Source organism: Dermochelys coriacea, chromosome 21, assembly GCF_009764565.3.
Source record: "Dermochelys coriacea isolate rDerCor1 chromosome 21, rDerCor1.pri.v4, whole genome shotgun sequence".
NCBI classification, from domain to species: Eukaryota; Metazoa; Chordata; order Testudines; family Dermochelyidae; genus Dermochelys; species Dermochelys coriacea.
This window is the reverse complement of record NC_050088.1, coordinates 7774744-7799986: the sequence shown is the minus strand read 5'-3', so window position 1 is coordinate 7799986 and position 25243 is coordinate 7774744. Positions and strand designations below refer to the sequence as shown.

General features: G+C 48.7%; 1 protein-coding gene across 4 annotated transcripts in view; it reads right to left on the bottom strand.

Moving 5' to 3' along the window:
- Positions 1-25243, bottom strand: part of PLEKHA6 (pleckstrin homology domain containing A6) — a 139063-nt gene that overhangs the window by 74951 nt on the left and 38869 nt on the right. Inside the window, exon 1 of one of the 4 annotated variants that reach the window (XM_043500496.1) lies at positions 16829-17126. The exons of the other annotated variants lie outside the window; for them this stretch is intronic. The gene's annotated coding sequence lies outside the window, so the exon portion shown is untranslated. Of the gene's footprint in view, positions 1-16828; positions 17127-25243 lie in introns of those variants that run through there. 4 annotated transcript variants of the gene reach the window in all.

The following is a 25243-nucleotide window of genomic DNA, read 5'->3' as shown; positions in this document are numbered from 1 at the left end:
CTCACCGCTCCAACACTCCACTTTTTAACCGAGGTGGAATCAAAAATCAAAGCTCCCCAGCTCCCTGCTGCTTGGAAAGCCCAGCCCCTCACATTCCATCTCCAGCCATGAACACAGTGGCCAGACTTTGACCTTCACAGCGCGGCTGATGTGTGCATTGCTGAAATATCCTGGCTTCTACTTATCCCCCACCCGCCCCTTTTCTGTTCGGCGGCCCCTTCGCCAAGGCAAAACGCCCTGAGCACATCTGGCTCGGTAGGATCAGAGGCAGCTAACGAGTCCCACTGCAACTGGAATCACAGCCCGTGATTGCAAAAAACGACAGACCCGGCTGTCTCCCAAATGAGCGCCAGGCTCTCTCTCCCCTTTGCCTCCAAGATCTGGAGCATTCTCCAGGCCTGCTGGCTGCTGCTGCACAGGGCGAGGCAGGGACCAGCAAGGCAAGAACAAAAGACATTAAAAAAAAAAAAAAAACCACACCAGTTCCAGTGTGGCTCTGGACTCCAACCCTGTCCATTTGCTCTGCTTGGGGTTACTTTATTAACAGTACTTGATCTCTTTTCATCCCTGGATCTTAAAGCACTTTACAAAAGGTGGAAAAGGGTCATTATCCCCATTTTATAGACTGGGGAAACCAAGGCACAGACTGGTGACGTGACGTGCTCCAAGTCACACAGAAAGGCAGTGGCAGAGCTGCAAATGAAACCCAGATCTCTGGACTCCCCATTTTGTGCTTTATCCATGGCACCATGGTGCAGCCAGGGCTTTGAGATACATTGCAGAGACTGGCTCATCCCTGGCCTCTGCATTCCACATAGTTCAGCCCTAAACCTAAGTGGATCTTTTCAAGCGTTAGATACAACAGCCAACCTCTGCCAGGGCCCAGGATATACGTTTGGGTTGATCAATGGCTTGCTAGAGACAGCAGACATGATACTTGCATCTGGATCTGAACGGCCCCCACATTAGAGGCTGTTTGAGTATTTCTGACCTCTCATCCCTCCCCTCCACTATTCCTGACATTCATCCACTGGGTCTGGCCTCTCCGTGCATGTGGCCGTGTTAAACACCTTCCACACCTGGAAAACAAAATGGCAGTAGTGTTGGCAGGAAGAGGGGAAAGAGATGGGAGACTGGCCCATCAGTTTCAAACCAAGCATTTCAAGACTTCTGCTGGCTTTGAAATTATTCTTCCCATTGTATGGATGGGGAAAACAGAGCTAAAGAGAAGGTTTAGAGAACCCAGGAGTCCTTGCTCTAAGCACTAGGCTACAGTGTCACTCAGAACGGTCTAAATTCCTGAGTAGCTACCTAATGGACAGAGCAAGAACTCTCCCAAAATGTTTATACTCAAACTAGGATGCCACCAGAGGGTGACTAGCTCATGGCTTGGACATCACAGCTGCAACATTTTACTTCCTGAAATCATAAGAAATGCCCGGGACAACTTTTTGCAGCAGCATTTCAAAAACCAATAGGGTAGCAGCATGGGAATGAACTTCACCTCCGCCCGACAATCATTGGCTGAATGGGCCAACACCCCAGCATCCAGGCTGTCCAACTATCGTGAACAAACATCTGAGAGATTTATTCCACCTCCATCCTGTATTTCACAGAGCATAAACTGGCTGGAGGGCAGAGGGCTGTTGTGGATGGATTGAATTCAGCTATGTTTTCCCTGGATAAAAAATATTGATATCCAATAAATATCTAAACACACAACATGAACAAACAGTAAATAAACATACACATGGGTTAATAAAAATCTCAGACCTCCGCAGCTCTGCTATCGTCACCCTAATACCATCTGTACCCTTTAGCATATGCAGGTAGCCTTCTAATTCACACCTATCTAGGTAGCATCTCACACAGTATAATGCTGTTTCACATGTTTAGAATGCTTCATGAACCACCGCCACCGAAATGCAGCTACCTCTGGGGTGGAAGGTGGCAGCCAGCTAGCATGCAGCAGAACAATACATGTAAAGGGAAACATTTTGGCCAAGGCCATCTGAACAAAACCCCTGCTCATCTATAAAGTGCCTCGGGATCTTTGAAGTCTGGGTAGAGCAAGCAGGAGTTCAGGTTCTTGCTGGGAAAAACCCTTCCATGCCACATTGGACTCAAGCTTTGGTTGAGGGGCTCACTCAGACCTGCAGGGATTTGAACCTGTGGCTATAAGGAGAGTTTCCCTTTATGGGGGGGTTTCCCTTTATGGGGCAGGGGGCATCCAGAGCTCAGCCCAGCATTTTAAAATGATCAGGCACATTATAGCTCAGAGAGCCATAACCAGGGTCCCAGTGACCAAAGATTACCCAAGGTCTGTTCTCCGGCCCTAGGGGCTCCCCACAGTGGAACCACAGCCCCAGTGTGGTACCTTTATTTATTGCTGATGTAAGAGCCTCATTGGTGACAAGAAGCCTCCTGGAAGCTCTTAGAGGGGAAGTGAATTACCCAGTGCCTGGCTGACAAGAACAGGGCTCGCCTTCCCTCTGCTACCTGCAGCCATCACAGCAGGCCTCTTGGTAACTCCATTACACGCCCCGGCTCCTGCTAATTGAACAGCAAATCCGAATGATGGAACTATCACTTGAAATTTCAGCCCCGGCTCCATGTGCTAGACAGCTTTATCGTTCCCCCGCACTCAAGGTCTGTGCCTTTAAGATACTGGAGCTGGGCTAGCTTCACCCCACCTGCTATCTATCCTTGGCTCTAACCAGGTGCTTCTTGTTCCTAAGGCAACAGACCCTCAGCCCAGTTAGTTCCCTGGAACATTTCTTGTTAATTTCATCACATGCTGTATATGCCCTGGCTGAAAGGAAGCATTTGCCTCTTCTCCCGAAAGGCTGCAACCCCCCGAGACATCTGGTTACTATAAGATCTCACCCTCAAAGCTGCGGATATTACATAAGAACAGCCATACTGGGTCAGCCCAGTTCTGTATTCTGTCTACTGACAGTGGCCAGTGCCAGATGCTTCACAGGGAATGAACAGAACAGGGCAATTATCGAGTGATCCATACCCTGTCATCCAGTCCCAGCTTCTGGCAGTCAGAAGTTTAGGGACACCCGGAGCATGAGGCTGCACCCCTGACCATCTTGGCTAACAGCCACTGATGGACCTTTCCTCCATGAATTTATCTAATTCTTTTTTTAATCCAGTTATACTTTTGGCCTTCACAACATCCCAAGGTTGACCATGCACTGTGTGAAGTATTTCCTTTTGTTTTAAGCATGCTGCCTATTAATTTTACTAAGTGACCCTTACTTCTTGTGTTATATGAAATGGTAGATGTCACGTCTCTTTTCATTTTCTCCATTCATTATTTTATAGACTTTTTAGTCATCTCTTTTCTAAACTGAACAGCCACAGCATGGACTGTTTTTAATCTCTCCTTGTATGGAAGCTGTTCCATCCCCTAATCTATTTTGTTGCCCTTTTCTGCACCTTTTCCATTTCTAATGTATCTTTTTTGAGATTGGGCAGCCAGGCCTGTATGCAGTATTCAGGGTGTGGGCATACCATGGATTTATATACTGGCCGTATGATATTTTCTGTTGTAGTAGCTATACCTTTCCTAATGGATCCTACCATTCTGTTACAACAAACCATTTTGCAGTTTGGTCCCATCCTTCACCATCTTGGGTGGGCTCATGGCACCTGAGCTACACAAAGCGCCACTATCCTCTGTCCTACTACTCACTAGAAGGGAACAACAAGGAACCAAAGTGAAGTTTCCTCTGCCAACATCTGCACTGAACTGGACACAACAGCCATCTCTTCTTTACAGGTAAGCAGAATCCTTCCAAGATTTAAAAGGTGCAGTACAGAGAACACAAAGGCATAACAATTATGTGGCTAAAACACTACACTTTGTGTCAGGGACTGTACAGAACAATACTCAAAGCTGTATTGTAGCACTTTAACTGAAGCACAAGGTGAAAGACATTAAAACAATTAATAATAATTACCCAATTTGCTTTTCATCTGTAGAACTCAAAGTGCTTTAAAAAGCAGGTCAGTATCATGATCCCTATTTTACAAATGGGGAAACTGAGGCATGGGGCAAGGAAATGACTTGCCCAAGGTCTCCCAGCAGGCTAATAGCAAAGCCAGGAATTGAACCCAACCCTCCAAACTCCCAGTCCAGTGCCCTGTCCCCTAGACCTGCCTCTCCAAATTGCAACAATAACTGTAGCTAGACAAAGGGCCATATTGTGTCCTGACCTGCCACCACACTGAGTTAAGTGAACACCTGTGGGTTTTTGTGGAGTAGCACCAGGGGTAAGGCTGGGCATTAGTTGCCTAGAAAGGCTGGGTGTGGGAGAGGTGATTAGCACTCTGGCTGCTTGTCTGGTATCTATATCATTGGATTCCCACACACACATTAGCTCATGGTAAATACTACAGGCATCGGCCCCCCAGACTCATAGTGCACTGATTGCAAACTGCAGCACCTCCGATCATTACAGCCGGAACATGGGAGTCAAACTGCCACACCAAAAATCCATCTACTCTGTACACTGTACATTGTCCATCCTGTGGCTGACAGTGCCTGATACCAGCGGCTGAGACCAGAGGCTTCAGAGGATGCTGCAGGCATAGGGACGGCAGGGCCAACTATGTCTGTCTGTTTATTTTCCCTGTCCTGGGCACACAAAAAAAAGTCAGCCCTGGGGGTTTAGGCAGAGACAATCCTGCAGATTGGATTGTACAGTTTCCTAGGAGAGACATTCCTCATGGCAGCTGGCAGGTTTTCACTATTCTTTGTCATATCTTTTATTAGCACCCTGTTAGGTCTCAGGGTCGAAATGCCCCTGCCTCTGTTAGTGATCTATGTGTGTGCAGGTATATACATACATGCTCTATTAAAAAAAAAAATCCATTGCTAATAGAGATAGAAATCCTTGGAGGAGAGGAGGGGCAGTAGACTTCCAGTTGCCCTCATCGCCCTCTGACAGCATCGCTCAGCTGCTGGGCATTCCACCACCCTGATCTCCTGCTGGTTTTGTCCTTCTTGGCAGAGCTGGGCCCTGCACTCAGTCCAAGAGCAGGAAGCGTCTCTCTTTGAAAAAAAGTCCCAGAACTATGCCATCGTTTGTTCATGTGCAGCTGGAACCGTTGTGAGAGTCTGGCAACCATTTCCTCACTGGATGCTGAATCCTTCTCTCTGTTCCCCCATGGCCCACTGCGCTGCATGGGAGCGAGGACGGGTCAGGATCTAGCCAAAGAATCACGGGGGAGAAACCCCACTCTTCTTGGAGCACGTCATCTATCTATGGGAAATGCAGAGGCTGTTGCAGCTTTGCTTGGCTTTTCTCTGGTCTGCGGCATGGCTGGGTCTCAGATTGTTTTTGCCTGAGGCCCGGGTGATTTCTCAGCTGTTGTGGCTGCTCTGTGAAGCATCCTCACACAGTCAGGTAAGGACAGGATCTGCAGATTCCATGCATACCTGGCCTGTCCATCCTGCTATTGCATTGAGCTCATTACCTGTCAACACTGCAGCAACACAGATAGGGATGAGGCAAACTAAAGGCATTTAAATAACTGACGAGTGTGTGTGGGTGTTCACACGCACCTTTGCCCTCTAAAGAATAAATGGACACAAATCAGATATCAAGAATTATAACATACAAAAACCAGTTGGAGCAGGTACAGAGAAGGGCTACTAGGATGATCCGAGGAATGGAATACTTGTCTTATGAAAGGTTTCAGAGTAGCAGCCATGTTAGTCTGTATTCGCAAAAAGAAAAGGAGTACTTGTGGCCCCTTAGAGATTAACAAATTTATTAGAGCATAAGCTTTCGTGAGCTACAGCTCACTTCATCGATGAAGTGAGCTGTAGCTCACGAAAGCTTATGCTCTAATAAATTTGTTAGTCTCTAAGGTGCCACAAGTACTCCTTTTCTTTTTGTCTTATGAAAGGAGACTTAAGGAGCTTGGCTTGTTTAGCCTAACTAAAAGAAGGTTGAGGGGAGATATGATTGCTCTCTATAAATATATCAGAGGGATAAATACAGGAGAGGGAGAGGAGTTATTTCAGCTCAGCACCAATGTGAACACAAGAACAAATGGGTATAAACTGGCCACCAGGAAGTTTAGACTTGAAATTAGATGAAGGTTTCTAACCATCGGAGGAGTGAAGTTTTGGAATAGCCTTCCAAGGGAAGTAGTCGGGGCAAAAGATCTATCTGGCTTAAAGATTCTACTCGATAAGTTTATGGAGGAGATGGTATGATGGGATAATGGGATTTTGGTAATTAATTGATCTTTAAATATTCAGGGTAAATAGGCCTAATCCCCTGAGATGGGATATTAGATGGATGGGATCTGAGTTACCCAGGAAAGAATTTTCTGTAGTATCTGGCTGGTGAATCTTGCCCATATGCTCAGGGTTTAGCTGATCGCCATATTTGGGGTCGGGAAGGAATTTTCCTCCAGGGCAGATTGGAAGAGGCCCTGGAGGTTTTTCACCTTCCTCTGTAGCATGGGGCATGGGTCACTTGAGGGAGGATTCTCTGCTCCTTGAAGTCTTTAAACCACGATTTGAGGACTTCAATAGCTCAGACATAGGTGAGGTTTTTCGTAGGAGTGGGTGGGTGAGATTCTGTGGCCTGCGCTGTGCAGGAGGTCGGACTAGATGATCAGAATGGTCCCTTCTGACCTTAGTATCTATGAACACTTAAATCTCTCTGGTCACTTGATTACAGACCTAAAAGTCGCAATATTACAACAACAAAAAACTTAAAAACAGACTCCAACGAGGGACTGCTGAATTGGAATTAATTTGCAAACTGGACACCATTACATTAGGCTTGAATAGAGACTGGGAGTGGCTGTGTCATTACACAAAGTAAAATTATTTCCCCATGTTTATTTTCCCCCCTGTACTGTTCCTCACACGTTCTTGTCAACTGCTGGAAATGGCCCATCTTGATCATCACTACAAAAGGGCTTTTTTTCTCTACTGCTTATGGTAACACCCATTGTTTCATGTTCTCTGTGTATATAAAATCTCCCCACTGTATTTTCCACTGCATGCATCCGATGAAGTGGGCTGTAGCTCACGAAAGCTTATGCTCTAATAAATTGTTAGTCTCCATTAGCAATTGGAGTACTCCTTTTCTTTTGGTGGATACAGACTAACACAGCTGTTACTCTGAAAACTGTCAACAGTGTATCATAAACCCAATTGCTAATGGAGATTATCCTGCAGCTCAGGAAGAGCGGAATTCAAGTTCTATCCCTGCTGTTACTATGAAGTTATATGTGGCAATAACTTGCTGCAGCGCAGTGAGGTTCCTAGATTGGCCATCAAATTCTCCCCACAACCAGGTTCCACTGGTAACACAATGGTTTCCTGTACATGGCTCTCTCTCTCTCTCTCTCTCTCACACACACACACACACACACACACACTTACTTATGGGGAGGTTCTCACAGTTTTGACTTTGGTCATCTGGTTTCGTAGACACTGAACAACTTACAATGGATTCTGTAACATGGCCACACACACACACTGGGTGTGCAAGTTCAACATGTGCGTACAACTCCCACTGACTGCAGTGGGAGTGGTAAGCACGTATTTGAGGGCAGAAGTGGGCCCAGAGTACTTCAAGTAGCAATTCTAATTATGAGACTTAGTGCAAGAAGGGACTGGTGGACTCTGAAACCCAGAATTCATAGCAGCAAGCAGGATGTGTCTGTGTTTTGAGTGAAAGAATAATAAAGCATGGTGGATTATTATCAGCATACTCTACTCCAGTGCATTTTAAAGGCTGTATAGTGATAGAACATACCGATAACATAACGATAGATTGAGCTCCCTGAGCCTATTCACCTTAATAAAAAGAAGGTTGAGGAGTGACTTGATCACAGTCTGTATGTACTTTCATAGGGAACAAATATTTGATAATGGGCTCATCAGTATAGCAGACAAAAAGAGCCAACAGCTGGAAGTCGAAGCTAGACAAATTCAGACTGGATATAAGGTATATGTTTTTAACAGTGAGGGTAATTAACCATTGGAACAGCTTACTAAGTGTTGTGCTGGATGTGCCATCACTGGCAGTTCTTAAATTAAGATTGGATGTATTTCTAGAAGAACGGCTTGAATTCAATCAGGAATTATTTCAGTGAAGTTCTCTGGCTTGTGCTGTACAGGAGGTCAGACTACATGGTCCCAGTGGTCCTTTCTGGCCTTAGAATCTATGAACTATGTAACTGTGACATGTAGTGCCAGGACATACAGAAAGCAGCCATGTTTGCTCCCAGAGCTGTTGCAGCTTATTACAAAGGAGATGCAACATACTGTGCGCCCGCTGTCTCTCTCTCTTTCTCTCTCTCTCAGGGAGACATTACTTTTGTTTTTCCTTGCAGCCACTTTCTGTAATCTTAACCTAAGAGTTAAAAAAATCAGGAGTCTAGCCCCACCAAAAATGAAAAGATGTGCTCAAAAATCAGGAGATTGAAAAAAATAATATATTTTGGGTTCCTTTATTGGCCTTTTAGTGCTGAAGCATTTTGGGGTCACATTTTTAAAAATTTTCTCTGCAACCACAAGAGCTAAAAAACAGACTTTAAATGAAAGCTGAGCTCCTCAGCTAATAACCTGATTCCAGCAGCTGGGGATTTAAGAAAAATACCAAATATTGTGAGACTCGTAATAAAATCATGAGAGTTGCTAACATACAAGGACTACAATTTCCATACATAAAAAAGAAAATAAGCATACCAGGAGTCTTCAATAAACCAGATGCACTGTACACAGCAACCAAACAAACCCCCAGCTTCCCTTTACCCAAAGTGCAAGGAGACAGCATTTAAATCGAGAGAGAGGCATCACTAAACACATCTTTCGAATGCTGGAATCCGATTGGCTAAAGACTATTAATCACATGACCTTGGAATTTCATAGCATTCCACGCATATTTACTGCGAGTGGACTAGTTCTGTGAATGAAAACAAGGAGTTCCCCTCCTCGGCCTTTTGGCCCATCCCCAGCACTGGGTGCCTCATGCTCATAAATAGCTCGGCCCATTTTTGCAGAGACTGAAGGGGTGGGACGAGTGCCACTATGACCTCAGCACTTTGTTTTTTAAGAAAGAAGAGTATGAAAAATACTCCCTCTTCCTGAGTGTTAAAGGCACCAGGCCATGGTCTCGCCCTCACCTTGCAAATTCTACCCTGCCTGGATCTCTCCTGCATTTCAGCTCATTTCCTCCTACACACCACCCAATCATCTCTGCTGGGTGTTTCCTTAGAGCATGGCTTCATGTCTCCTTCCACACAGCTCATCTCTCCACCCTCACACCTGCTCAGCCTTCCAGAGTCAACCTGTTCTCCGACGCTGCCTGCTCCCAACGCTGGCAATTGATCTCTTCTTTTTGTATGGCGTTGTAAAAAATCTGAGACTGCTAGGCATGTTGGCTGCTGGACTATGCCCTGGGGAACTTCATGGCATCAGCAGGGATAATCATTCAGCCCCTCCTGCTCCAAAAGCACAGAACTTCACAGCTTGAACCAAAGGTGACTCTTTTTGGGTGTATAGGGGATACGTGACTCAGCTGAGCCATGCCAGTCTCATCCCCTAGACGGCTGTGTTGCACACACTGGTCAGTTACAGTATTTCTCTACGGGGACAGATAACTGATACCTTCCCTTCCTCTGTGTTTGTAAGATGCTCTTTGCCCCTACAGGCATCGGTCCCAAAGTTTGAACTCCAGGAATGGACAGCAGTGTCCCTAGAGGAGAGCCCTATGCTCTGGAATTTACTCCCTCTTCTGGTCCAGAACCAGAGCACGGCTGCTGTTAGAGTGCAGTGCACTTTGGCTTCATCTACACTGGGGTATTTAGCCACCAGTGTAAACCTCTAGTGTAGATGCACCGCACCAATGTGGTTTGCAGTCATGGTAAGTTGCACCATTGCAAGCCGTATCTTACACCAGTGCAGTGTCTACACTACAGGTTTCCATTGATGTAGCTACAAGAGTGGCTAAAAGCCCCCACTGTAGACAAGACTTATAGCCAGAGTGCATTTATCCTGCGCATGGCCGGGGATGGTAGACGTTGGATGATGATAATACTACAGAGGAAGGACAGTCTAGCTTCAGACTTGGGAAAACTGGGTCTCCCACAGACTTCCTGTGTGATGTTGAGCAAGTCACTTTGCCTCTCTGTGCCTCAGTTCCCCATTAGAGCACTGCTCTACATCAGAAGGGTGTTAAAGAGTGTGAGGTGCTCAGTTACTACGGCGATGAAAACCATATAAGTACCTTAGATAAAAAGGATGGTTTTGATTTGGGCCACTTCGCTTCAATTTCTGCAAGGAGCACAGCTACCCCACCAGTGGGTGCAGGATAAATAAGCAGCCTGGAATAATTATACTGAGCCAGCAGCTCACCGAGCTGGTCATTAAAAACTCTCAGTGCCCCAAGGTTTGGAGCACTGGGGCTCAAACCAGGTCATTAAAAGAAGGGTCAGGGCCAGAGCAGCAATTTACTCGCTGCCTCGGTGTGGAGACAGTTTGTGGGCCTGACTTTATAGCTATCTGCCATGCCCTTCGATCACAGAAGCTGTGACTGTACAGGGTTTAACACCAGGCAGCAGCATGACACAGAGTTAGGTGGGTGCAAAGGGGACAGGGTGTAGCTGGGACTGAGGTGTAGGCTGCCCTGTGAATCACGGGCATCTTCCCAACACCCAATCAGACTTGAATTAGTTCCTAGAACCTACCACCGCCACGCAAGCAAGCAAGCGCTGGATCACCAGCAGAGATTCTACAGCAGCTTAAAAGGACCCAGGCTTGAGAGGTCCTGAGAAATGGAGGCTGCAGGTGCTCAGCACCTCTCAGGACTGGGCCCTTATGGTTTGCCAGGCCCATGCAAAATCATGGAGACTTTCAAAGGGAGATTCCCAATTCAGTCACGCTTGCCACTCTTCCGACTCATCACTCCCCTGCGAGATGAGTCAGGATCGTTATCCCCATTTTACAGTAAAGAAAACTGAGGCATATAGCGGGGGAATAACTTGCTGTTGGGTCACACAGTGGAAGTGCTGGAAATAAAAGCGGGATTTTCACCTACAAAGGCAGGGGGCACAGGTCTGGGCACAGCACCAGGAGCCAGGAAGCTACTGCCTCCTCTGGCTGTGGAGGGAGGTCACTTCCCCTCAGTGTGTTTCCATAGAATGGGGACACGGATACAGCCCTAATTCATGGACATGTGGGAGGTTGGGAGGATTGAGCATGTGTGCATGCAGGGGTCTCCGTTAGCTCAAGCGCTGCAACTATGAAGGTCCTGCATTCACACCCTGCTTACCTCCCATGCACGGGGTGGGAGACACCATGTGCTCATTTTCCTCAAGATCACCTGTGCCATCCTCACAGCTACACTCAAGCAGAACCCACCGGGCACGATGCAAGAAGCTGGGGTGGCGTTCTCTGGCCTGTGTTATGCATCAGATTGGCGGATTGTCCTGTCCCTTCTGACCTCAAAACCTAGTCACTGTCCTAACGCCCATTGTCCTACTCTGCCCCAAACCACCACCAAGTAAAAGAAGAAACAGGCCGGAAGGAGATGCCTGCTTATGTCCAACCTGAATCAGCATCCCCAGACCTGTCTGGCTGTGATTTTAAGTTTGATTTGAAGATCTAACCCCCTGTGCATGCCTAAGGATAGCAGTTATAGGCAGCTTTAACGAGTAGGCCTTCTAACAGCCCTGGGGCCGAGCAGCCCTTTAAATGACTGGAAGTACTAGGAAGAAAAACACCACCTAGCTGCATTCCTCACCTGATTATCATAATCAGAGCAGAGCTGGTGGGGGGGAGGAGGGAGGTACTGCCTGCTGCCAGAAATAGGCAAGGGCCCTGCAAACCCACCTGTGGCACGGGTGGGAAGCCCACTGTTGGCAAACAAGCCCCAGCCCGGAGAGCCAATTGGCTGCAGAGAGGGAGGAGGACGGAAGGAAGAAAGAAAAAGGCGGCAGCCTCTTTCAAAACCCAGGGCCGCCCCTTGTTTTCTGGAAGTATTATGATTCAAATGGCACCAGTCACATATCACGGGCTGGGGCTGGCTCACCAAGAGCTGACACAACCAGGCGAGGTAAGTGGCAGTTGCTGCCCTCATCATCTTGATGGCACCTGGAGATAAGAGACCAGATGCTGCCCTGATGGGTTCCTTGCCTTGGGACACAGTGGCCACTGCCTCCCTAGAGGCAAAAAGAAAAGGAGTACTTGTGGCACTAACAAATTTATTTGAGCATAAGCATAAATTTGTTAGTCTCTAAGGTGCCACAAGTACTCCTTTTCTTTTTGCAAATACAGACTAACACGGCTGCTACTCTGATCCCTAGAGGCAGGTTTCTTGCTTGCCAGTGACCAAAGACATCTCCTGCATGAAGTCAGGTCTTGCCAAATCCCTAATGTGAACTGCTGTAGCCTAGCTTTGCCACATGCACCAGGTGTCTGCACCAGCGTGGCTATGCCAGGGGCTGGAATTGGGGCAAACCTGGGTGCAGCCAAGGCCCTAGCCAGCCCCAAGTTCCTAGGGCATGCTGACAGCGGGAGGGGGCTAGTAAGAAAACAAAGTGGATTGGAGAGTCGGGCTTGCACTAGAGCCACGCAAGGCTTCGGCAACAAACCCCAGCAGCCTTGTGGATGGCACCTGGCTTTGATGCGGCTCCAAGAGGCACGGTGGCTGAGTGGTTAAGGCGCTTGACGGCATTCTTGAAGGTTGTGAATTTGAGTCTGGCTTGATCTCACACTGAAAGGTCACTCCAGTTCACCTAGCTGCAAAATGGGTACCTGGTCCATCAGGTTAGGCCAGTCAAAGGTGGTTGGACGTGATGCTGGCCACATCACTGCCTTGTGTACCATTGGCTATGAAACTGATGTGTCTTAACCTTGTCAGCCCGATGAGCCAGAGTGAAACCAGATTTGGGGAAGGACAAGCACAGTATGTGGATGGGAATTAAAAACTGGGACAGAGGTTCCCCTCCCTGCACTATTTGACGCCCGCCCTTCGAGGTTCTCGGAGAGGGGAAGGCAGACACGTTTCTCCCCGGCCCCCTCCCTGAGTCTTCATGGCCAATGTTCCAGGCCATTCTCAAAACTGAAATCAAACCAACCTGCTGCATTGCAATAAATAAAGGATTTTTCCTAATGAAAACCCTGATCCCGGCTTAATGCTGGTGGCAATATTACAGCACGGGGATGGGGAATGTAGCACTGCAGGATCTGCCAGCAAATATTTGACGTTTCGGAGGGAAGCAAACCCTTCCACGTCGGGCACCTGGCCAACCGTGCCATGCTGGGCCCAATGGGGTACAATTCCTTCCTGCCCCCTGCAGCGATGGATGGACAGGAGGCTGGATTTGTCCTTCACTTCCCCAGGCAGGCGTGTTAGTAGCAGTCAGGACATTTTCCAGCCCAATGACGCGAGCATCTCACTCATCTCCATGGCCAGGAATTAGTGCACTTCATACCTACTCTTCTTAAGCAAGAGGAGAAAGCAGCAGCTTCAGGTGGGATTTTTGGAAGCACTCAGCATTGGCCTAGCTCTGCCCCATTGACTTCAATGAGAGTTTTGCCAATGACTCCAGTGGGAGTGGAGTGCTATAGGAGATCCCATGCTCCACATATACACCCCAATCTCTGGGTGGCTAACACAGGCTATCAACTCTCAGCCTCACCTGCCCCTAGGGAGTCTCCCTTATAAAGAGATACTGCTCACCATAATTTCTTATCTGAGCAGTGTGGCCTATTGGATAGAACACTGGACTGGAACTTAGGAGACATATTCCCAACTCCGACCTGTTGGGTCAGCTCAGGCATATCACTTCCCCACTCTGTGCCTCAGTTTCCCCATATGTGAAACTGGGATAATAATGCGGGCCTCCTTTGTAAAGTGTTATGAAATCTACTGCTGGAAAGTGGCATATAAGAGCTTGGCATTAAGGTTCCATTTCTAAGCAGTCATTAAAGGGTTAAATCAATGATCAATAGAGGTTGCCATAAACAGTAATCAATTGTTAGATATCAGTATGTTGTCTATAACTGTCTTCTGATGTGCTTACAACCATCTCGCATATATGCTACTCACGTCTGCAACATGCCTATAGTAGGTGTTCATCATTTATTAACCCTTTATACCAAAGGTTCCATTTCTAAGGGGTTTAGAAAGCAGAACCAACAGAATACAGCAATGGCACACCACACTGCAGTCTCTGCTATAAGCGGTACACATTTGTACAAGAGCTAGTCAGAAATTTTGCCTAAATGTGTTTTGGTTTTTTTGCCCCAAAATGCCAATTCATCAAAACCAAAACTGTTTGCAAAACCGCGCATGGTTCAACAAGACACCTGCTTTGAAAAACATTGGTAAAAAGAGTTTAGAGATTGTCGAAACATCCTGTTTCTAACACTGAACTGGAAAATTTGGGGGGAGAGGTTGAGAGAAATGACTTTTCATTTAGAAATTTCATAATTTACACAGAAAGGTTAAAAAAAGGTTGAAATTGAAATGAAATGTTTCAATTGACCTGAACCAAAAACACGGAGGATCTCGGTTTGCAAAAATTGTCAGGATTTTGACTTTCCCTTCTGATTTGGGACAGGAGAGTTTTTTTGAAATGTCAAAAATTCTCATGGGATGGGAAAATCATTTCTTGGCCAGCCCTAATTTGGATGGTTACAGTGGAGAACTGCATTCCTGTTGTATTTATAAAGTATCATGTAACTGCCCACCTTGTCTGGGTTACAGGAAAACATGAAGGCTACATTTATTTTGCCGGAGGGAGGCAGGTTCTGGACAATTAAACTTTGATTGTGGGGTTTGTGCCATCACTAGAACTTCAAGGTGGAACAATGATGGAAAACTGTAAGCTCTTTGGGGCAGCTCTTTTTGTTCTGTGTTTGTACAGTGTCTAGCACATCGGACCATGACTGGAGCTCCTAGGGGCTACCATAAGACGAATCATATATTAAAGCAGGCCAACACAAGGACCTAGGAACAACAGAGTTCTAGACCGGGTTTCAACACAGACTTGGTACGAAGCCTTGGGCAAGTCACTTCCCTCTTCTGCACTTCAGTTTTCCTAGCCTGTAAAATGGAGGGGCCAGTCCTGAATGGCACCATGGGCTGGGAGTACTGTTTAATGTTTACAAGGTGCAGCCAATAGATTTGCTCGCAAAGCCCAGGATCCTGCTGCTTTATATAAGACCAACTGGAAAGAAGGAGGAGATATCAAATGGATTGGGAACAGCTCCTGGCTGTATGGGGGAAACCATTCTAACCAGATGGTTGGAGCTGACCAGCTAGCCACATAGCCCCCAATTTATTAATAGAGGGAGCACCAGGCTGCTTCAAGGAGTGAAGCTGGAGACTGTGCCCTGGGGTTGCCCCTCCAGTGGCTGCAGATGGCCAGCCTCCAGAGCCTATCCAGTGTCTGTTCAAAAGGCAAACGACTGGACAGTCTGACAGCTCAAAATGGCTTGATCATATGTACACGCGCGTCTTTTATACATGTCTCTTTTACACACCCACTTCCTCCTTTGCGAGGCACTGAAAAGACCTCACAAAGAATAATCAAAGTTGTCAATAAAGGCTGGATCTCTCTCTAATACCAGAGCCCGACTTGAACTGTTCTTCCAAGAGATCTCAGCCTTTTAACTCTGGATTTATTGCCCGACTTTGCTCACCGGGCTCAGACAGTAGAACATCCTTTTCAGAGCAAGCCGACAGCCCTTCACAAACCACAGTCTGCCTGCAGCCCCTACAAATGATTTGACCACAGCCCAGCTGCCCGCCCCATGGCATGGTCAATTACCCTAGAGAAATTGACCCTTCCTGGGCCATAAGCCACTGAACACTCTGGAGCAGAGACAGGAACCAAGTTCTGCTCAACACATCTCAGGCAGTCTAAGGTTAATGCTTTATGCATAAATATGTTCACCTCCCGCCCTATAGCGCATAACTCTACTCATTCTTTCAGAGACGCCAGCCTTATTAGGCACTTCCTACACCTTTCATTTATCTCAGTCCCACTATGAAGTGGTTTAACCCTTTGGAGACCTAAATATAAACTCCACAGAGCAAAGACTTTATATAGCTAAAGCCCCATTCACTTCTAATCCCAACCAACAGCAGGGTTCATTGCAAGTCAGGTGTATGTCAGTCCAAACACCAGGGTAAGTAGTAAAGTCTTGTAGCTTGCATCGACATGGCATTCGGTGCAACTTACACGCTGAGGCAGCAGAAAGGGGGTGTGAGACAAAACAGCTCGTCTCTCCCTCTCTCCCCCCTGCCCTCCATTTCTGAACACAAGTCTGAATTTGGTAAACAGCTGCCGATCTATATCGTGGGCCAATCCAAAATCCCGGGTCCACAAACTTTGGCATGTTCAAAATCTGGAGGCAACTCTACATGCTGGGAAAGGCTCTCTTGCAGCCATCTTTCGAGGGGGAATCCCAGACAAGGCACATCCTTTCCAAACCCCAGCCTCGCAGCAGACTGCACTGTAACCATGTAACGGTCTTCACACCACCCTTTGCCACAGGTGCTGGAACTAGGGGTGCTGCCACACCCCCTGTCTTGAAGTGGTTTCCATCTTATACAGCGTTTACAGTTTAGTTCAATGGCTCTCAGCCCCCCAACTATACAAACTGTTCCAGCACCACTGCCCTTTACAAACACCTAGGAAAACATTTCCCCACGCTTTTGTCTGACAGCAGATCCTCTTTGTGCTAGATCAACCCCCAGGACATTCCCTGTCACCCCCATACCCTGCTGCAAAGTCAGGGCAGCCCTGGGAACCAGATACCCAGATTTACCTCGACTCCAGAGACTGCCACGTCTGCCGATGCCAAGGAATGAGAAGGCTAAAAATCCAACCTGTGGCTCCAATGTGGAAGGACTGGAGGCAGAGCTGGGAAAGCAAGGGAGGCTCCCGGTAGAAGGGGAAAGGAGGGAAAAAGGGAAGGGAAAGAAGTGGCAACAGCGTCTCTCCTTGTCCTGCTAGGGCTGTCTGTGAGAAAGGACCGTCCCAATGCTGGAGGGGCTGGAAGGCTGATAAGCGAGGTTTGAAATCTGAAACTGCAGGTTGGCTCAGTCATATATAAACACACACACACACACACACACACACACACACACACACCCATTCATTCTGCTCTCACGCCACCCCTGTACACTTCCTTGGTAACATCAGGCAGCCCTCTAGCTGTACCACTGGAAAACAGGCGTTCAATGAAATTCACAGGAGGCGGGGACAGAGAGAGACCTGTCAAAAAAAGCAATCCGCCCCCGTGTCTTCTCAGGATCAGTTCTGGAAGGAAAGCTGCTCAGAGAACAAAATCAAAACCCAACATCGGTTTTCTCCAACGCCATTGAGGGAACCGATCTGTTTTATATCCCCTGGAGGACAGCTCTGATTCCACAGCCTGCCAGGCAGGGGGGCGGGAACCATTTGTACAGTGGGGGTGCTGAGAGCCATTGAACCAAACTGTAAACCCTGCATATGACGGAAACCACTTCAAGCCACCATGCTACCAGGATAGAAACATTCTGCTCTTGATTGCAAAGCAGTTTGCGAAGGAGGGCAAGGCTCACCACCCCCATTTCACAGACAGGAGACCCAAGACACAGAAGTGACTCACCCACAGCCACGGCCACCCTATGGCAGAGATGCAAACAGGACCCAGGGCTCCGGAGTCCTGTTTTAAGGAACAGCAGCTTGTGTGTTTGCTCCAGCACATTTCTGACCTGCACAGCTGTCATGTTTACTAATATCAACACCACCATTGGGCACTTCCATCACACTAGGGCATTGAAGTCCAGACCAAACGTTATTAACTCACCCATGCAACGCCGCAATGTGATGGCATCGCCACCCCCATTTTCCAGAAGGGGAAAGTGAGGCACGGAGATTTTTTTTTAATATGGCCTACTGCTAAGTGTGAAATCCTGACCCTATGAAACTGAGCAGAGGATCTGTGTCATTGATCTCCATAGGGCCAGAATCCAGAGATCTCAAAGCACATTAGAAAGGAAAGTCGGTATCATTGCTGCTATTTTACAGGTGAGGAAATGGAGTTGCAAAAAGGGGACGTGACTTGCCCAAGGTCACACGAGGTCAGTGGCAGAGCTGGGAATAAAATACAGGTCTTCTGACTCCCAGGAACTATCCCAGGAGGGAACTATCCAGTGCTCTAGCTGCTAGATGGAGCTGCCTCTCTCAGGCAATGAAATAGTATCTATACTGTATGATACACAGTATGCATTTATATGTACTATTACTACATTATTTAGGGCATATTGTCTTATTGCCATTTCAGAGCCCAACCGGGCAAGCCCACTGCAAGACGGGACCCCAAATGAAGTGACTCACAAAGCGCTTGTGAGCTTGGCCCTCGCTCTCAGATTGCAATGAAAGCTCCTGGACAATCATAGTGCCTTTTTCTAAAACAGGACCTTCAGTCTGCAAACTGCACAGCAGCTGGCCCAGATACACAGCGTGGCGTCAGGTTGACTGGTGCTCCATTCCGAAGCACCACTGTACTCATCTGACATGGATTTTCAGCCCAACAGCAGATCCATCTTGTTCCCCAGCCTGTGGCCAGCATCCGACAGGGTTTTCCGGTAATCCAGCCTTTCCAAAAACAAATGTTCACCATGGGCTTCGGTGCTGGAGGGAACTCTCCTGTAGTGTCAGGAGAGGAAAAGAACTACCTGACCTACGAGCCAGACTTTCCCAGCTCTGAGTTCTACAGTCCAAACCCTGCTGCCATCAAAATCAATGGCCTTAAGGTCAGTGGGATCCAAATTCAGCCCCATGCTACCTTATTCTTTCTGAGATTATTTACGGGGTCCAGATGGTGCCACTGTGATCATTTTGTTAAAAGGAGATTCCAAGATCCTGAGAGCCTGGGAAGTCCATAAGCATGTTAAATGCACCAACCAAATGAAACAGGATTTCAGAGCTAAACCTGCATCTCCAAGAGGGGCAGGTGGTCAGAGCTTTGGCCAAACCACACCAGGCTGAAGACATCACAATAACATTACCTAGCTCTTACATAGCACTTTTCACCCATAGATCCCAAAGCATTTGACAAAGCTGGTCAGTATTATTATCCCCATTTTATGCATGGGAAAGTCGGGGCACAAGGAGATGAAGTGACTTGCCCAAGGTTACCCAGCAGCAGAGCCAAGATCTGAACCCAGCTCTCTGAGTCCCTTCATCACTTGGCCCCATTGCTCCCCTGGCATTAGAGGGGCTCCAGATGGCCATGATGGAGTCACAGAGATCAGGTGAGGCAGGAGCCACTGCCTATTGCTCTCCAGCACGAACACTACTCAAACCTGCGAGCTGGCTTAGCTTTTTCCCCCAGCCTTTTCCCGGGAGCTGTCGCTTTGCTCCATCAACTCGTATGCTCTAGCTGTACTGCTGATGTTCCATCATATGACCCAGAGCTGTTCAGTGACCACAGAGAGAATTAAGCAAGATAAACAAAGGCATTTTGATACCCAAAGTAGAGAGCTAATGCTGTCGACCAAGACACCCTGCAAGATTTCCGCATGCCAATGTTATAACGATCCTCACTCACTTCCGCTAAAAGAAACGAATTGAGCAAAACCAAGACACTCACAAGAGAGGCTTGTTTCATGGGGAGCTCACCCTGCCTGACATCTTGGCACAGTTAGGAAACCAAATGACTTTGACGGGTACCTCCCGTTTTCAAAACGCTGTGCTCACCTATGTCCCACAGCTGGAACAGCTGTACACCTGGGCTCCTATGCAGAACAGCGAACACTGGGCTGTGCCTAGTGTCTTTCATTTGACAGTTCAAATTAGGGAGCGAGGAAGGATGGGCTTGTGGCTATGGCACTGGATGGAGAATCTAGGTTCATTCTCTCTCCAGACCTCAGGTCCCCATCTCTGAAATGGGGGGTGATCATACTGCCTTGGTCTCCTTTATTTCAATCTGTCAGCTCTGCAGTGCAGGGACTGTCTCTTGCTATGTGTCTGTGCGGCGTGTAGTGAAGTGAGGTAGGCCTCCCAGGACCTATTGTGACACACACTAAACACAACCGCAACATTGCTTATGAGCAACAGATGCCAATGCTGGGCTGAGAAGAACCCTGTTGGACTGGCCTGAGCTGCCTGGGGAGTAGACACCCATCTGAGACGTTCACAGGACTCCCCCAAGCCACCTGGCTGGTTACTCGGCTCGATGACAGCTAATGTCTTGCAAAGGAAAAAGAGACACGCCAATCCTTAATTAACTGCATCAGCTGGATAAACTCCACCTTGCCACGCCAAATAGCTTGGTCTGCTGCACAGTCTGGCCCCTTCCCAACCTCTCCTTTAAGGGGAGAGGGCGGTAGGGAGGACACTACATCCATATGGATGGGTATACATTCATTCTAGAGCTCACCTCTGTTCCCGTCGCTTGCAGGGCAGCAGGCAGTCGCTGGTTTAGCCCTTGGAAGGGTAAGGTAAATTTTTACTGACCCCCCTGTTGGCCCCCTTTATCCAGAAAGGCTTTACTAAAATTCTGCCAAATTGGAAGGGGGTTTGGAGGATTTCTGTGTCTTGGTTGGGGTCCCCAAATGCTGTTAAATTATCCCTGTTGCCAGGGGCTTATCCCTGGGCCTCGTAAAAATACCTTGGGAAAGCAAATTTGCCCTTGGAGTGGACCGGATTGCATCAAGCATGGAATAGACCAAACTGCCTCAAGCATCAGGTATTTTCATTGCAGCTGATCATGACCCCAGCTGATCATAGGTCTGCAAGAGCAATATAGTTGGTATAGTTCGGCAGGAACAGGCGTATCCGAACTGGAGTGGCAGGGGGTGTTGCACATCAGTCTAGAGATGCTTTGGCCATGCTTGTCCAAGGGCCCAGGTGGGGGCTGCAGATCAGGAATAGAAGCCAAAGAGGGAACAAGCATGGAATCTTATCACTGACTGGAACGGGAAGAGATCGGCTGATCTAGGGACACGAGGAGGAGTGTTCAGATGGTTAGTATCTGGTCAGGCAGAATTAGCCCAGCTTCAAGGGACATCTGGGCCTGGTTGGTAAGGCTGCCACTCATTTGCTGTGGGACCCTGTCAGTTTTGAATCAGCTGCCTCCACCCCTGATGCCTAGATGCTGGGGGCATTAAGAAAGCTGTAGCTGGAATGAGGGTTGCAGGCCATTTCCCTGCTATAACCAAACGCAGCACCAGACTTCTGACCAATGCTTGCTATCAGATGTACCAGGTACATGGGAGAGTACTGGAGTGGGACAGCACCAGAGAGGAGCCATATCCCCTTTCCCTGCACATCCCAAATGTGCTGTGCGATGCAGAAAGGCTGCATTCGTGACGCGACTGTGCTTATGGCGCAACATCCAGATGTGACGAGTCGGGGCCCAGACGGTAAACACAAGGTGGAAGCCCTAGAGTGAACCCAAGGCTGTCCCTATCTCCTGCAGCCTCGGGCAAGAATGCCCAGCGATAATGTAGGCATTACGAGGGATAAGATAAGGGCCCATCAGGCTACACACTATCAAGCACCCCTCCTAAAAGGGATCTAAGGAAGCTAACTTGTCTGCAAAAGTTTCCCCAAGGCTGAGAGTTGGCATGCAAGGTCTCGACCTCCAGGAGTGGGATTCCAAGGAGAGTCGAGGGGGGTTTAAAGCCATTTAAATTATGTCACTCATTATTTAGGCAGTGTCTGGACAGGGAGATGAGAAGGATTTTAATTGCTTCATGGTCCAGAATCTCTCCCTTCCCCACCCCGTTCCACACATGGAAATCGCCTTTTGGTTTTGGTGTGCGCAAGTGAGAGAGAGGAAATCAAGGTCTTGTATTTGCCCCACATGTAAACAGGCCTCCAGTCCCATTAGTCCCCTGGATTTCATACCAAGTTGTTGCTTGACGCTCCGCAGCACTGGAGCGTGTTAGAGTGACATGTCCCTGCCAAGCACCTACTGGCTACCTCCCAGGCTGTACATCGGGACACGTCCCACATCAACGGCCAACTGCCAAGGGGTTTGTGGCAGACAGCTCTCCTCACCAAACAAGCTGTTCCCAGGGCTGGCAAAGGGAGGAAAGCAGTGGCTAACAGAGTTAGTGCGCTCACCTTTCCCTAGAGACGCCGGCTGGAATCGGCTTGGCAACGCGAGTCCAGTCTAGTTCCACACTGAACCAGTGGTTTGTGTCACGCAGTACAGCAGGCTGAACAAACAGCCACACCGGGCCTTTCTGCATGTAGCCCCTTCCAGCCAAAGGCCTCGCCCATATGAATGGATTTAGCCTCACAACTTCCCCAGGGAGGCAGGGCAGCTTTGTCATCACCATTTACACACAAGGAGAGTGTCCGTTAGCTGACTCGCCCAGGGCCCCAAAGTGAATCAGTGTCAGAGCTGGAATCCAGAACTCCTGACTGCCAGTTCCATTCTTTAACCACTAGGCCTTCCCCATTTGGTCCCTGCTCACGAGAGGACCAGGAGGGGTGGGATGGTAGGGAGAGCAGTACATTAGGATTGAGGGGCATTGGCAGAGTCCAGAACTGGGATTGGGAGGGTTCCTGTGTGTCAGGACAAAGGTGCATTGGCGGAGCTGGGGAGAGGTACATCTGGAATAAGAGGTTAGGACGGAGAAGCACTGGCAGGGCTAAGTCAAGGAAGCTTGTACAGCACCTGTTTGCTCTACCTCTGGCTCCAGCTCCCACTGTCAATCCCTCACTTTGATGCACTTTAAAGAATTCATTACATTCACACTCCAGCAGTTGCTTGTTGTTTCCAAATAGGACAATCTATTTGATTCAGAAAACACCAAAGCAAACAATTTGTCTCACACAAGCTGGCAGCCGATTCCCCTTGACAGGAAGAGAGCGCGGCGTGCACCTCGGGGAGGTAGGAATGGAAAACAGGGCTGCATTAGACTTACAAAACCCAGAACAGCTCATCATTGCTGTTCAGCCGACCTGAAAAGATACACAGTGCTAGGGAAAATGAACATGCTGAATGTGGGAGCAGGGGCATGCAGAGTTCACCGGCCCAAGTTCACCATGCACAGATGGACTGTGAGCAAGAGAGATGACCAAAGACACCAGCCCCAGCCGTCCATGGCCCCTCCTCTCCAGCCTACAATTTGCCACCCAGCAAACCCACTCAGGTATCTTACCTCCAGCAATGGCCAAGAGCTGATGCTGCAGAGGAAGGAGAACTCCCCTCCCCAGAAGGCACCAGATCCCTTAATCCTTACCCAAGACACACTCCCTCCCTCATCCTCCCCTCTTCAATGGTGTCTCCTCTCTGCTGTTAGTTGTGTCCTTGTACTCTGCCCCACATGCACCAGGGGCTGTGTTAAAATGACTGACAATCCCAGTCTCTACTGGGCAGCAGTGACGGTTGCGATGGCGACTCGGGTGTTAGTGGCATGCTCATCTGACAGACAGTCTAAGCGCTGAACGGCATTGCAGGGGCCTCAGGCATTGGTGTACCTTGGTCCCTCTTGTTCTCTGCCTGTGGCACATAGACTCGGCTCCCGTGAGCTGTACTACTTGGCTCCGCTTTGGTTGCTGGATTTAGCATGTGGGTGATGGTGGCTAGTGATGTATACAGGAGGCCAGACTGAGATGATCTGGGGGTCCCGTCTAACCTTAAATGCTAGGATTCTGTGAACCCCCATCCCACAGGCATGGGGGGCGCAGCTCTGCCATTCTGCATCAGGCTACGACAAGCACCAGAATCAGACCAGTCCAGGCTGTAGGGATGTGGAGGCGGCTTGGCAAGGCCTGGCACTCAGGGAAGCCTGCAGGCAAATACCAAGGCATGTTGGGACAGAGGCAGCCTCAGCCCAGCAGGGCCCTGGGCCCGCAGAGGAGAAACAGAGAGACAGAACAAGTGATGGGGGAGAGAGACCGAAGAGGCTTTGGTTAGGGAACGTTACAGCATTTGGCGAAGGGTACTCAGGGGTGATGGACCCAAGCCAACATGGGCCCACTGGGATGGGGCCGGATCAGAGAGAGGGACACCATGTTGTGGCTAATGAGCCAGATACAGGATCTGTCTAGATTAGAGACATGTCTTGATGGAGATTCAAAGGTTTGGCATTTTGGGGGCGGGGGTTAGCCAACCCATGCTAACACTCCTGTGTAGACTCTGGCAAGGGGCTAAGATGGTCAAGCTGAAGTCTAGACTTCCTCCCTAGTGATCACCACCGCCAGCTAACAGGCGTTAGTATTACTTGCCCTGTCTACACTAGGGTTTGACATTGGGAAGGCAGGTACTTGGCAAGGTCTGCCCATGCCCGTCGACCCTGCCCCGCAGCCTCCTTGCTATTCCAGTCCCGGGCTCCCCCACACACAACTGCCAGAGCAGCAGAGCCACCCAGGCGCCAAGCAAGGAGAAAAGGCATCGGGATCCCTAGCAACCACTGGCAGGCTCTTAAACAAATCACTCCGCTGTTTATTACACATGCCCCTGCTGCCTGCCAGTCAGCCACAAACCAGCACTCCCCTACCTGGCAGCCCTCCCACCATTGGCTGTGCCTATGCTAAACTACGGGCCATACCCTCAGCAAGTGTGAATTGGCCTAGCTCCACCACAGTCCCCTGTCTGCTACAGGTGCCCTGTCTGCACTAGGGCTCCCACCATCCCTGCCACGTGTGCCACTGAACCAAAGGGCTCAATGGTGACAAAATGTACACTCGTTATCCCTAGCCTGATTCTTGCTTGCATATTTATACCTGCCTCTGGAAATTTCCACTACATGCATCCGACAAAGTGGGTCTTCACCCACGAAAGCTTATGCTCCAATACATCTGTTAGTCTATAAGGTGCCACAGGACTCTGCCGCTTTTACAGATCCAGACTAACACGGCTACCCCTCTGATACTTGACAAAATGTACACTGAACCTTCGGACAATGCTTTCCCCCAGCAGCAGAAATACTGGGGGGAGAGGAGGGAGAATGGCCTTGCGATTTGATTGCGCTTTCAGGCTGGCCAAGAACTCCAGCCTTGCAATGTCCTGGGCACCACAAGGTCCTGGGCACCACTGGTCCTTTGGCTCACTGCTGTGCCAGTCATCAGGTCTCCCCACTTGAGCAGAGCAATTCCGGGCTTCTCTGCTTGCGCACAGGTGGCCTCTAATGACTGGCACAGGAATGCTAAGCTGGCACAAACTAGCAATGCAGAAACCATGAGTTTGGCACCCTCGTCCTGGGCATGAGGTAGCCCCATCCTCTCAAATTGT